We start from the raw sequence: 14,299 nt of genomic DNA on the forward strand, positions 1-14,299 counted from the left end.
ACAATGACTTAGCATGTCATATTTTTGACTTTTTATCTCACTATTATAACTTTTAAAATCATATTTTTTAAAACTTTTTATCTAATAATGAGGACATTTAAAATCATATTTTCAAAATTGTTCACTTAATTATGACTTTATGATAACTGAAATGAGCTGATCAGAAAAATAGTTTAATATTAGCCTACTTTTCCGCCTCTGGAATTTTCATGGTGTTTCCAGTAGTGCTTGCTACTATTTGGTGCAAAGTAATAAAATAAACGCTTAAATGACACGTTTCTGCAGGTCTAACCATGTGTAGAAACCAGAAACCAAAGTTCTGGATGCACCGCCTTCCATATCCGACAGGTGACGCTGTTGTGCAGCTAAATGAGTGTTGAGCTTATCTTCACCGTTATGAAGACAATGTCAGAATGAACATATATGAACAAATATGAGTTAACTTGTGTGCGCATTATTATCTTAATTCAACTCAAAAATCCTTTAGTAGTGATAGATATCGGCGTTCCGCCATTGCCAACTAAAAGTAGGCCTAGGTTATTTTAGGCTAAACAATATATGAACGTAGCCTAATATTTTGTAGTAGTAGCCTATCCTAAATACAGCAACAATATCTCGTGACCAGTCAGATATGGTATGGTCATTGTTGTCACAGTAGCTCAGCTGTCAGTTTATGTTAACGCATTTTATAGCCTACTCTTCCTGTTCTTCACTGAGTGCGTAAAACGCGCAATAACTCGCTTATGACAGCCTGAACACGCCTAGAAAGTTTGGGGCGGAGAGTCAGTAATCTAAGTTGAAGGCTAAAGACATTTGCACATTTCTCAGATTTTTTTGTGGCTCTTCAGAAGTGGAAAATGTCGGGAGTCGCCTTTACCCTGGCCAAGAAGAGAGCGCAGGCTGCAGGGTTTGGAACTAACGCCAATGCCACTAAATATCTCAACCAGGACTTTGAGGCGCTCAGGAGCCAGTGTCTCGGCAGAGGGACCCTGTTCTCAGACCCGTCTTTCCCAGCCGCACCCGAATCCCTGGGCTTTAATGAACTTGGACCCAACTCGGCCAAAACCAGAGGGGTAGTATGGAAAAGACCCGGGGTATGGCGGCAGTATGAGTACTTTTAATATTGAGGGCATCGTTTGTGCGTTGTTAATGGTTAACGGGAAATCATGGAATTTAAAAAAATGCGTTTTTGCGCCGTTAGCCAGTTCACTTCGAACGTTTTCGCACACAGGCTAGGCATAGCCTACTTCTTCTTCCTATTTGCGTTCTAACATTTGCTCTGTTTTTAATATGTTTACATATGCGTCTGACTGACGTCTGGCTGTTGCGTCTCTCTGTTTTTAGGGCCGCGTCATCAGCGCTGCATTTTAAAACAGCACCAAAACAGTTCTCAAAATAGTTCTCTCAACTGGAGACCAGTTTGGGGATTATATACCCAGCTAACAAAAATATGTTCTAAAAACTTTTTGCTAATTCATTTTAAGTTATGAAAACGTTATTGCTGTTGTTCCCTGAACGTTCAACCCGCCCATTTTTCAAAACGTTTTTTATTGGTTATAATGCTAACGTTAAAGAAACGTTCCATTTGATTATTTTGCTAACTTTATGGCAACGTTACTTTTGAATGTTTTTCAACATTCTGAAACAACATTTAAAAAAATGTTAGATGAACATCCATCTAAAATGTTTCAGAAAAACGTGTAACTAATGTTTATTTGTGATATGTTTTGAGGACATTATTAAAGATCAGATAACTTTGAACAAACGTTCAAATAAATGGTCGTTTAGAGCCAAAAGTAATGTATAATGATTGTTTGCAATGGTTACTTGGGGCTATTCTAGTTTGCAAGCATCTGATTAACTTTTGTTGTTAAAGGTCCCATGGCATGAAATTTTCATTTTATGAGGTTTTTCAACATTAATATGAGTTCCCCTAGCCTGAATATTGTCCCCAAGTGGATAGAAATGTTGATCGGTGTTAACCCGAGTTCTGGCTGTCTCTCTCTGCCTTTGAGAAAATGACAGGCCAGACGAGCCAATCCTGAAGTCTCCTGGTTTGACGTCCAAGCAGGAACGGTTTCCTCCCTTTCCTCCGCCCAGAGAATCTGGCACGCCCATGCAAACGCTCGACAGATCATTGCATCATTGCTTGTGAACGAGTGAACGCTGGCAGTTTCTCAGTGTTTGGATGTACAAATGAAAACAGAAGTCTTTTTTCAGTTCCTTCTGATCTGTGATCAGTGATTTCTTATGTGTAGCTAATTATTTATTATTCGTGCACACGCTGCGGCTTCTCTCTCTCCCGACAGAACGGTGTTTTCGTGTTTTCTATCTTGTGAGTCAGTGTTTTTGTACGTCCTCGTCGCGTCTATCGGTTCTACAATGTGCATACAGTCGTTACATCTTTAGAGATAAACCTTACACACGCCGAGGCTCGGGCTGCACTGTCCGGTCGGCCTCCAACATCCCCGACCCCCAGTACTGCATCTGGCCCACAGCGGAGGCACCTTACGCGGCACGAGATTAAGCAGAAGGGGGGTAAGCGTGAGGGTATCTGGGCTAGGCTAGCCAGCTATTCCCACAATAAACTGGATTACATTCGATTACTGCTGTTGTGTCTTTGTTTGCGCTGTCTACTCAATGCGCGTCACTGACGCTTTCCATATGATAGGAACATATCTAAAAATAATGGGATTATCAACACTTACTCATAACTCGTTCATCTCGACAGCTGTAATGGTACTCTGCATGTGTTACAAAGTTGGTAATAATGATGAAGACGGACTCAGTGTGACTGGGACTCGTGTTTATTCAGAACTCTCAAATACAAACACAATAAACTCGCGCTGACTGACAGCGCTCTCATAACTCAGTAGTTACTATAAATAACTTTGTTAGCAATCGCTGAGCTCAGTTTCTGGTACATTAGTGATGTCCGGTTCGCGAACGATCTTTCTTTTGAACCGGTTCTTTTTAGTGAACCGAATCAGTTCACCAAATCGGACTGAATCGTTCTAAACGGTTCGCGTCTCCAGTCAGCGCTGATCCATAATTTACTAAAGTTACTAACTTTCTGACATGAGTGACAGCCCCTCCGACTAGAAATAGACTAATAACCTGAAGTATATGCTTTAACTAAAACAGTTCACTGAACTGAGACTGACAGAACCGATGTGAAGTGAACTCCGGTTCATCCATCTCTCTGGCAGCAGCTCGTGCCTGCTGCTCGTGCCTTGTAGACCTCGTTAAACCACGCCCCCTCCGCTCATATCAAATGCAAAGATGTCAGCCAATCACAACAGTGGGCGTTTTTACTGAAGTCTCACAGCAGACACGCCTCTTGAAGCAGGGCATTCAGCCACAGGGCAAACAGCAGTATAGAAAAAATGCCTTTTATTTCTAAATTATGACATTTTATGATGTAAAAATCATACTAACAATATAAGTACACCTCAGGAAACATTATAAAATAATAGAAAAATGCCATGCCATGGGACCTTTAAACACATTTGAGAACGGCTACATACTCTTATTTTATGTCTTCTTATGGTCAGACCCAAATAATTCCCATAATTCATTATATTCCATTCAGTTCCATTGTTCACATAGGTGGTCAGATTAATGCCGAACAGCTGTCATTTTAATCATTAAATCCATTTTATTGATTGTCTTGGTATATTGACCTCCATATGAAATGGGATTAAATACAATCTTATTGTTTTTACAATAATACTACAATAGGCATACTAGTGATTGCATGCTATGATCATGCATTTCTAACATAGCTGTTCTTTGTGTCTTTTGCAGGAGCTGTGCTCGAAACCAGAATTCATCGTTGGTGGAGCGACACGGACGGATATCTGTCAAGGAGCTTTGGGTAAATGGAAAATTCATTTTAAGGTTCTGTGTGCTAAACCTCCATGTTTGTCTAAATGTCAAGAACCTTTCATTGTCTCTAGGTCAACAGCACACGGAGGCACATATCTCTTCTCTTCTATCTTAATTCTTTAAACGATACTTGCAAATCAATATTGTGTATTAAACGTTTTATCTGCCTCAAGCAGTAATTGAGCATATATTATTGAGCAATCTACTCTGTAAAAAAAAGGCAACCTAAAATGTGCTTCATGGGGTAATAGTATTGTGTGATTCATTATAAAAGGTAACAAATTATTAACGCTATATTACTTGCAACGCAAAGTTAATAATAAGTTATTTTTGTGCTATTTTTTTCACCATCAGTGTTGGGGTAATGCATTACAAGTAATCAGATTACTTTTTTCAAGTAACTAGTAAAGTAACTCATTACTTTTAAAATTTCCAACAAAAAAGTTACTTTTTCAAATAAGTACTTTTTTGTAGCATTTACTCATCTCACTTGCACAAAAACAGATTCAGTATTCCTCAAAATGAATAAAATCCCAGAATATTACGCAAACATAACGCATTACTTGCCACAAATAGTAACTACGTATACATTTAGTTACTTTTTTAGGGAGTAACGCAATATTGTAACACATTACTTTTAAAAGTAATCACTTTGTAAAGAAACACTACACGCCTATAGACGGAACATGTAATACGCATGTGCATGAAATCACTGCTTTCACAAATTCACATTTTTGTAGTTGACATGGAGACAAAAACAGTATCGTTTTCAAAAATTTGCACTATGAAACCCGATTTCAAAAGTTTGCATTTTCAGGCCCCCAAAACGTGTAAATGAACAGCCAAAATGCATTTAAAGTTTTCAGTTGAAAACTGATGTTCTGTAAACGGCCCCTTGCCTTACTTTACTTATTATTTGAATTGCGTAATATACAATGCTTGTAAATCCGGTGAAGTATGTTAGATTCTACAAAGCTTTAACAATGAATCTGGTTAATTGTGAAGTTGACAAGCAAACACTAGAATAAGGGCGGATCGGTATTTGAAGGACGCTTTTATGTTTTTAACCTAGAGCTCATACCATTGTTGTTATTGTTAACTAAGGTTTGTGTTGAAATAAAGCTTAAATAAAAATAACATCCAAATATTTGCAAAAGATTAAACTTAAAAAGCTTAAAGGAAAATGTTGCCTTTGCAACTAACTAAAAGAAAAAGTAAAATGACTAAAACAAAAACTAAAATAAAAAGAAATTAAAGCTAAAAAGAAATGAAAAAAAGCACAACAATACGACAAACCTCTAATAAAAAAAGGTTCTGTATGGCACCAAAAATGGTTCTTCGTCGTAATCATAGAGGAACCACTTTTGGTGCTTTATAGCACCATATCCTAACATTTTCTGTTTATGGTAGCGGTGCTATATAGCACCTTAGTCAAAGAACCGGTGAAGAACCGGTGAAGAACCTCTGAAGAAGCGCTGAAGAACCACTTAAGCACCAAAATTGGTGCTATATAGCACTTAAAAAGGTTCCCCTATGATTACGAGCCAAGAACCATTTTTGGTGCCATATAGAACCTTTTTTTTTTAGAGTGTAAAATTAAACTGAAAATATAAAAATAAAAGCTAATTTAAAATATTAATAAGTACGGTAACACTTTACAATAAGGTCTCATTTGTTAACATTAGTTAATGGTTTAGCTAACATGAATATACTGCAAAAATTGCTTTTCTTACTTAGTATTTTTGTATTGTTTCCCGTCCAAATGTTCCCGTCTAGATGATTTTACTAGATAAGTAAAATTACATTATTTATTAATCTTTGTTGATGTTGGTTAATGAAAATCCAGCTGTTCTGCTCATGTTAGTACACAGTGCATTGACTAATGTTAACAAATACAACTTTTGATTTTAATATGTGTTAGTTAATGTTGAAATTAACGTACCAAAGATGAATAAATGCTGTAGAAGTATTGTTCATTATTAGTTCTAACTAGTTAACTAGTAGTTAACTAATGAAAACGTATTGTAAAGTCGTGTATATATTATATAACATTATATAAACAATCCTAAAATAACACTGGAGGCCCTGCTAACTGCTAACTTTAGTAACGTCACACTCTCTTTTTATACTTTCTTTTGCCTCGTTCCTTCCTGTGTTGTTTACCACAGATTGAATTGCTAAGCCAAACACATAATGCAAACCACCTGAACGCAGAAACTAGCCAGATGGATTTTCAGCAGGCTGCAGTTAAAGAGATGAAAACCCTGCTGTATTTATAAAGTCTTGCATTAAAAACATGCACGCTTAATGTGATACATGTGTCAGACTGCAGGAAAAGCAGCCTATTGTCTTTTGAGGAGGGCAGATTCAAGTCTCTGCATTTTCTACGTGCATCTGCTGCCTCAGACAGGCAGCTCACCACTTTGCGTGACATGAAAACCACAATGGCGCTCATTGGCTGCTCCACTTCGATCATGAGTCCCTCAAAATGTGTCTGTTCTTGTTTGTCTGCAGGCATTTGAATGTCTTTAAAGGTGCATTCCAAATGCAAATGCATATATTTCATATCTGTAAGACTTTCTGTATCTGTAAGGCCTCTATGGGGCAAGTTTCAGCTCCAGACCGCAGACAAGTTGCAAACACAGTCACAGTCTCACTTCCTGTCTCTCAGGTGACTGCTGGCTGCTCGCTGCCATTGCCTCCCTGACCCTAAATGAAGACGTTCTGGCCCGAGTGGTGCCCCTCAACCAGAGCTTTGGTGACGGTTATGTTGGAATCTTCCATTTCCAGGTATCTGCAGTGTCACTATGCATTGTGTTCATGTTACAATATCAAATCATTAACATGCTAGTGTACAATATGTACATTATGTTTCTGGATTCATATAATTGTATTAATGTGGTACAGTGATGGTGTTTAATGATAATACCATGACACTCTTCTCACTATTCTGATTTTTTTTCTTGCAATTGTGAGTTTAAATCTCATAATTTAGACTTTTTCTCGCAATTACGAGTTTTTTTCTCTCACAATTCTGACTTTTTTCCTCACAATTATGTGTTTATATCTCACATTTCTGTCTTTTTTCTCAGCATTCTGACTTTTTTCTTGCTATTGCAAAGTTTATATCAAGCGATTCTGAGAGAAAAGTCTGAATTGCGAGATGTAAACTAGACAGAATTGTAGATAAAAAGTATTTATTCTTTATTCAGTAGCGAAAACAAGCTTTTATTACCATGTCTGAACAAACATGGTAATACTATAGTAAATGTTACGAAAAAAAAGAACATAGTAACATAGTATATTAAAAAAAATCATGTTAATACATAGTTCATGTCCAAAACATCATACTTATAATATGTTATTAGTATTAGTCCTATATTTATTAAAATAGTTACTGTTCTTTTAAACTTTCTATTTTAAAAGATTTTTATCTCAGTTTCCACAAAAATATTAAGCAGCACAACTGTTTTCAAAATTTATAATAATCATAAATGTTTCAACAAATAATCATATTAGAATGATTTCTGAAGGATCAGGTGACATTGATGACTGGAGTAATGATGCTGAAAATTCAGCTGTACCATCACAATAATAAATTAAAATATTTCATAATATATCGGTTTTTGCTATATATTTGATCAAGTAAAACACAGAACTTTTAAATGGTAGTGTATATGGTAATAGTACCGTAGTACATCACTGAATAAACATGGTAATAACATATTATACTATGTCTAAAAAACAAGATAATACACACTTGTTTTTGTGTGTTTCTGTGTTTCCAGAATAGTGTTGAGGTGGGTTTTTTTCATTGCTTTTAAGGCAGAATTTGAATCTAAGTTTATATATGGGTGTCTATAGGTACAGTTGAACACATTTTGAGATTAAACAGATAAATCTGTTAATAAGTCTGCACCCTGTACCTCCGTCCTTTAGTTCTGGCAGTTTGGTGAGTGGGTGGATGTTGTCATTGATGATCGGCTGCCAGTGAAAAACGATGAGCTGGTGTTTGTTCACTCCGCCGAGGGAAACGAGTTCTGGAGCGCCCTGCTGGAGAAGGCCTATGCTAAGTTAGTGTTTGTGCGTGTTATTTCTTGTGTTATGTTAGAACTGCCTGAACCAGAAAGTCAATGAATTTGTGAAACTTGCTTTCTAAGAAAACAATAACAGGATAATCAAGTGTTTCCTTTAGGGATGATTACTCACAATTGATTACACTGAATTGTTTTTACCAGTTGTTTTGTTTATTTTTTATGTGGCAACACATTTAATTATAATAAATGCAATATTTATATGTGAAAAAAAAAATCACATTCTTTTTTTTTTTGATGGTCCACTTTAGACATTCTACTAACCAGGGCTTGACATTTACACCCGCCAAATTTCAGCAGTGGCGGGTAACGCAGTCACTCCTACTAGCCACTTTGGCAAGTTGAATTTTATATATAATATATACATTTTCATTTGTAGTCTTTTAAAAAGCCATCTGAAACAAACTAAGTGCAATGTAGCATTGTCGAAAATATCGATTTTTCGATACATATCGATACTGGAATATCTGAAACGCTTCCAATACTCATTTTCCGCAGAATAGATTCACAACACCAGTTGCGCTTTCTCTCTCTCTCATCTCGCAGACAGCGGGTTACACACAAACCCGCCTCCCCTCACTCAATAGTTTCATTTGCTTCGGATGAATATTGTTGCTGTTACAGGGCTTGAATTTCAGCACGATTTTACTCATTCAGAAATTACTAATCAAGTTCTTTTTCACTGCTTATAGCGCTTAAACAGTCAAATGCACACAAAATAATGTCAAAATGACAGTCTTAGCAAGTGTTCACATAAATTCAGTCAGTTATGTTTTAAGTGAATTTGTAAAAGTATAATGGATCGGTGCATCAGGTCTTAAAGTGACAGCAGCCTAATATACCTGCTGGCAAATTATGAGATAATATTACAAATATCTATTAGGCAGTTTTTCCCCATGGTATCAATGTCAAAATTGTAGCCAGTGAAAATTCTGAGTGGCTAGTAACTTTGGAAAACCACTAGCCACAGTGGCTGATGAGCAAAGAAGTCAATGTCAAGCCCTGCTACTAACTACAAGTAACTTTGCAACTACATGTCAACTAACTCTCATTAGAGTATTAGAAGACACTTTATTTTGATGCTCCCCAAAATACATTTTACTGACTATAAGTAACTTTGCAACTACATGCCAACATATTCTACTTTCACTAACCCTAACCTAACAGTCTACTATTATTGTAATGAGAGTTAGTGGACATGTAGTTGCAAAGTTACTTGTATTTAGTAGAGTGTCTTTCGGGGAGCATCAAAATAAAGTGTCTTCTAATACTCTAATGAGAGTTAGTTGACATGTAGTTGAAAAGTAACTTGTATTTAGTAGTGTCGGAAGTGGACCATCAAAATAAAGTGTAACTGAAAAGACTAGTCCCAAAAAAAAGTGGTTGATGAACTTTGCATACAAGCACAGCAGGCTTTAACTACGGCATGTGTATTCCTGGAATAAGGGCGTGACATTTTGTGTAGTATGTTTTTAACCTAGTGTTCACAGTCTAGCTTTTCACTCCCTTGCTATTTATTTCTCTCTTACTCTTAATCTTTCTAGTTAATCTTTGCCAGCTTAACACATCATGTTAACCACCTGTTGTTTGTTGCATGTGTTGTGTGTAAGAGTGTTTCCACAGCCAGTGGCTTACTAATTTTGGAACCCCCATGTGAACTATGGGAATGGCCCCGCCCACAAGTGGTGATGTCATGCATGAGAATTTCCCAGCAAGCAATTTTGCTTAAAAGATGTCTAATAGCCTCCCAAACACAGTTCTGACGTCTAGGCTAAAACAAGGCAAAATCTGGGCTGTCATTGACGTATAACCATACCCCAAGAATAGATTAGTCATCTAGAACATGAACATGTTAAAGAAATGAACCAAAAACCTTGTAATCACTGTTGACTTTGCTTATAAGATGGAATATCATACATCTCACAAGTTATTTTGGCAAAAACGACATGTAATCAAATTCAAGGTTATTTTGGCTAGAAGTGGGTTACTCATAGTGGGACTATATCGGGTCTATAGCTAACCGAGATGGTGGAATTACTTGCTGGGTTATAATAAGGATGAAATTGAGCATTATGATTTTAAAATTTAGCATCACCCTGGTCCTCTCGACAAAAAGTCAACAGGATTTTTCCATTGTCTTTTGGATTATTGCAGAAAATAAGCTCTGTGAACAAAAGTTTGTGATTCTTGCACGTTTGTTCATCACAATAAACCTTTATGAATTTTTACGTCTAAATGCAGTCGCCAGAAATAAAAAGTTATGTATATGATAATGTAGATTATAAACGAACTACACTATGGTCGAATGACTTCAACATCACCATCACAAAGCTTCCAAAAACTCTTTCAGTCTTTATTTAAAATTAATTTCCCCTGAAACTTGGAGTTAGAATAGTTTGCAAGAATGTTATTATAAACACAACAAGGCTGTGAAAGCGAATTAGTGAGTAGTTGAGTTTATTTGTTATCTGTGATGACGTTTAATGTCACGACAACCTATGTAGTTCCATTTAGACACTTGCTAGCAACTACCTTTTTTCAAGACAAGTAAAAGCTTTAAAAAAATCACAAGGGGTTATTACTGATGTATTTTATGTTGTAGAATAAAACGTGAAAATATCTCTAGCTTGTGTTCACCACAGACCTTATTTCAGACAAAAACCCATTCAAAAAGAACAATTGACTTAAGGATGATGGAATCAGAAGTGCTAAAATGCATATTTGTTTCTGTGTTTTGGCCTACAATCTTTGTATAGTATCAAACGTGTTGTTTAATAGGATTTACAATAGTTTCTTTTTTAACAAGACTGTCTTATAGGTCTTAAATAGTTTCTAAAGATTGCGGGCCAAAGACATGTGCGTACATGTCGTTTCATAACTCTAACGGTGAATTTTATGGTTCCTTGCAGGGTGAACGGCTGTTATGAAGCCCTGTCTGGAGGATCCACCAGTGAGGGTTTTGAGGATTTCACTGGAGGCATCGCTGAGAACTACGACCTGAGTAAAGCGCCGTCCAACATGTTTCAGATCATCCAGAAAGCCCTGGATGCTGGAGCTTTGCTGGGCTGCTCCATCGATGTGAGATTGCACTCATGACATTCATAAATTGCAAGCGTTTTATTTAAACCTAACTAATCCCAGGTTTACACCTGGTATTAAGATGCATTTTGGTTGGATCACAAGTGGACGGTGGTAAATACAGTTGTAAATGGGGTCTAAAATGTTTTGAGCTTGTCCACTTTCGACCACTTCCAGAGGTAGTTGAAAACGCATTCGACCGGATTGCACATGTGGTCGAATGCGTTAGAACAGCCACAAAAGACTGTCTATTCTCCGCTCACTGCTAATGGATAAACATTATGGGAGGTACGTTAGCCAGACGGGATTTAAACTTTGTCAGCTAAAGACCCAAGTTTTGTTTGAAGCAATGTTCTCTCACCATTCCTGATTCCTAACACACAATCATTGCGTTCGACAGGGTCTTGCGGTAGAAACAAAAGCTGCTGCTCTCCGTATGTTTTTCCATCATCTCCGGGCGCATTCATATGTAAATTGCGTGAGCTTATTTTGTCCATTAGATCGAAAGATCTGGAAAAAAACCTGCCCATAGACCATCCCCTCAAATAAATCTGGACAGAAGTGGCTGAAAGTGGACAAAAGAGACTTAAACACCAGGTGTAAACCGGAATGTGTCTCCCTCGTGATTAGGGTTGTAAAGGGGCTGAAAGTTTCCTATACATTTCCAGAAACTTTCCAAATGTTTCCTAGCCTGACGTCGTCATACTCAATTCTAGTCAGAATATGAGTCTGATACTGTTCCGTTGGGCTGTGATTATGGGGCGTGTTTCAACCGAACCAGGAAAGACCTCAATTGGATAGACCTACAACCAATCAGAGCAACGGAGTGACGCATAACGTTAGTTGTCAAATGTCAACAGAACTCAACTGCACTGTGTTGCCAAGTCTGCGGGTTGAAGCGACCCCAATCATGTGATATACAGACCCAGGAATGCGAAATTTAGCAGGCAGCCCAGCCAAAATAACACATATTTTACCACCCAAATGCCATTTCTTTCTGGAGAACCCCTCCCCCGGAAAGCTATTGGGCTTGTTTTTGGCTAGTTTTGAGTAGCAATTGGGCGGGTTTTGTTGTAAAAACTTGGCAACCCTGTCTGCCCGCATGCTGGAATAAGTAACGTTAGAAGAAAAAGATGAGTGTAAACGATCTTTGCCGGTGTTGTAAAAAAAGAATTTAAGGATACACAGAGTACTTACCAACACGATCATCATTTCTGAGAGAAATAGTAAAGGTGAACGCATATACGAACAAGTTCTCAGTTAAGGATTAGAACAAATTCAACCCAAGCGCCTTTGATGACGTGGATGATTACGTTACTGTTTATCATCTGTCCATCATCGTCTAAAGCCCGCCCTGACAATTTCATTGGTCCGAACAGTTTCTGTTCGGGCATAATTACTCCTCTACGGATCAAGTCCAGACCGAACTGCCCGAGCTCATATGTTGTTGGCGGGGCTAAATTCGGCTGGCATCCAGGTTAAAATGTTTCCACAAATTCCCCCAAAAATTCTGGAAACTTTGTAACCCTACTCGTGATCCAATCGACTAAACCGCATCTTTATTTTTTAATAGCGTTTGAACTGAAGTAATAACTTCTGGGTCATAAGCTCCGCCCTTTGTCAGATATCTCTGTTTAATGCTTAATTCTATGATGCAGATCACTAGTGCTTCTGATTCAGAAGCCGTCACCCGTCAGAAGCTGGTGAAGGGCCATGCCTACTCCCTCACGGGGGCAACAGAGGTATGAATAAAGTTATTGGCAGGCCCTTTTTTAATGACAGAATTATTACATTTTGTCATTAGACTACATGCTATTTTGCTTCAGGTGAACTTCCGTGGCCGCAAGGAGAAGCTGATTCGCATGCGCAACCCTTGGGGGCAGGTGGAGTGGACTGGAGCCTGGAGTGACAGGTACGGTTTGATTACCGTCAGCATAAGTTCATCGGTATACTAATATAATTTGCTAAACGTAACTGAAATAACATTTATTTGAGAAGTTATGAGGTCGCGACCATGCAGTGTCAATAAACTCAGGTTTTTTGACTTTGTCGACAATAACAAAATAAGACTGATTATAATTAAAACATACTGGTGATTAAAAATATAATATGGTTGCTAAATCTTTACGCATAAGTTACGTAAAATCTGTGTGCAATCGTTTTCATGAGCAAATCATGATTTACCAATACATTTCGTACTAAATATATTCTAAATTTACGACAAATGTAAGACAACACATGAAAGCAAAAATCACATACTCTGAGTGGCCTCATACGGAGCCCCTAAAGGTAAATGATGATAGAAAAAATATGAGATGGGAGAAACAATTATGCATTCGGCACTTAGTGGACAGAAGTGTAGAATATGGATGAATTCCTAATTTTTTCTGGAGTACTTTGGAACTTATTTGGAGATGATAGCTTCACTACATCACTTCATCGAAATCTGAAGTGTTTATTTCTTCTTACCTTTAGTTCATCTGAATGGAACAGTGTTGCAGCTTCAGAGCGGCCGAATGCCAATGCCGAGGATGGTGAATTCTGGTGCGTCCATTTACTACGTCCAACTACAATATAGGATATTAAACAATTCCATACCTTATGTTAAATACGTATAATATGTTTTCTCTGTTTGTTCAGGATGTCGTTCTCAGATTTCCTAAGCCATTACTCTCGTATAGAGATCTGCACTCTGACCCCAGACACCATCACCAGCGATTCGATAAAACACTGGGCTGTGACCAACCACGACGGCACTTGGAGGAAAGGCTCCACCGCTGGGGGCTGCAGAAACAATGCTTGTGAGCCACAAAAGAACTGCAAACACACCATAAAGCATCATAAATCAGTTTGTTTAATAATATTGCTTATATCTGCATTCGTTCATTGCTCAGACACCTTCTGGATGAATCCTCAATATGTGATTAAGCTGGATGACGAAGATGACGATCCAGATGATAATGAGGTGGGCTGCAGTATCGTGGTGGGTCTGATCCAGAAGAACCGGCGTCGCCTGAGGAAAATGGGAGAGGATATGCACACTATCGGCTTTGCTATTTATGAGGTGGGTGGAGACACAAAGAGCTTGTGATTATGATGGATGGACAGGAAAGGAACACACATACTTCAATAGATTACATTTGAACAATATCAAATGAACATTTTTTGTTTGTTTCTACAGGTTCCTCCTCAGGTAAGCATTAAACTACAAAGCATTTTCGCTTGACCAATCATATCTG

General features: G+C 37.7%; 1 pseudogene across 1 annotated transcript in view; it reads left to right on the forward strand.

The window, feature by feature from the left end:
* The first annotated feature begins 757 nt into the window (after positions 1-757).
* The window catches only part of LOC307120793 (calpain-11-like), a 42,967-nt pseudogene continuing 29,425 nt past the window's right edge, over positions 758-14,299 (forward strand). Inside the window, exons 1-11 of the transcript in view lie at positions 758-1,094; positions 3,808-3,877; positions 6,560-6,678; positions 7,828-7,961; positions 10,892-11,060; positions 12,719-12,802; positions 12,887-12,972; positions 13,536-13,604; positions 13,701-13,861; positions 13,955-14,124; positions 14,242-14,253. The product of the transcript in view is annotated as a calpain-11-like (transcript). The remainder of the gene's footprint in view (positions 1,095-3,807; positions 3,878-6,559; positions 6,679-7,827; positions 7,962-10,891; positions 11,061-12,718; positions 12,803-12,886; positions 12,973-13,535; positions 13,605-13,700; positions 13,862-13,954; positions 14,125-14,241; positions 14,254-14,299) is intronic.

This window comes from Gobio gobio (assembly GCF_949357685.1).
Source record: "Gobio gobio genome assembly, chromosome: 24".
NCBI classification, from domain to species: Eukaryota; Metazoa; Chordata; class Actinopteri; order Cypriniformes; family Gobionidae; genus Gobio; species Gobio gobio.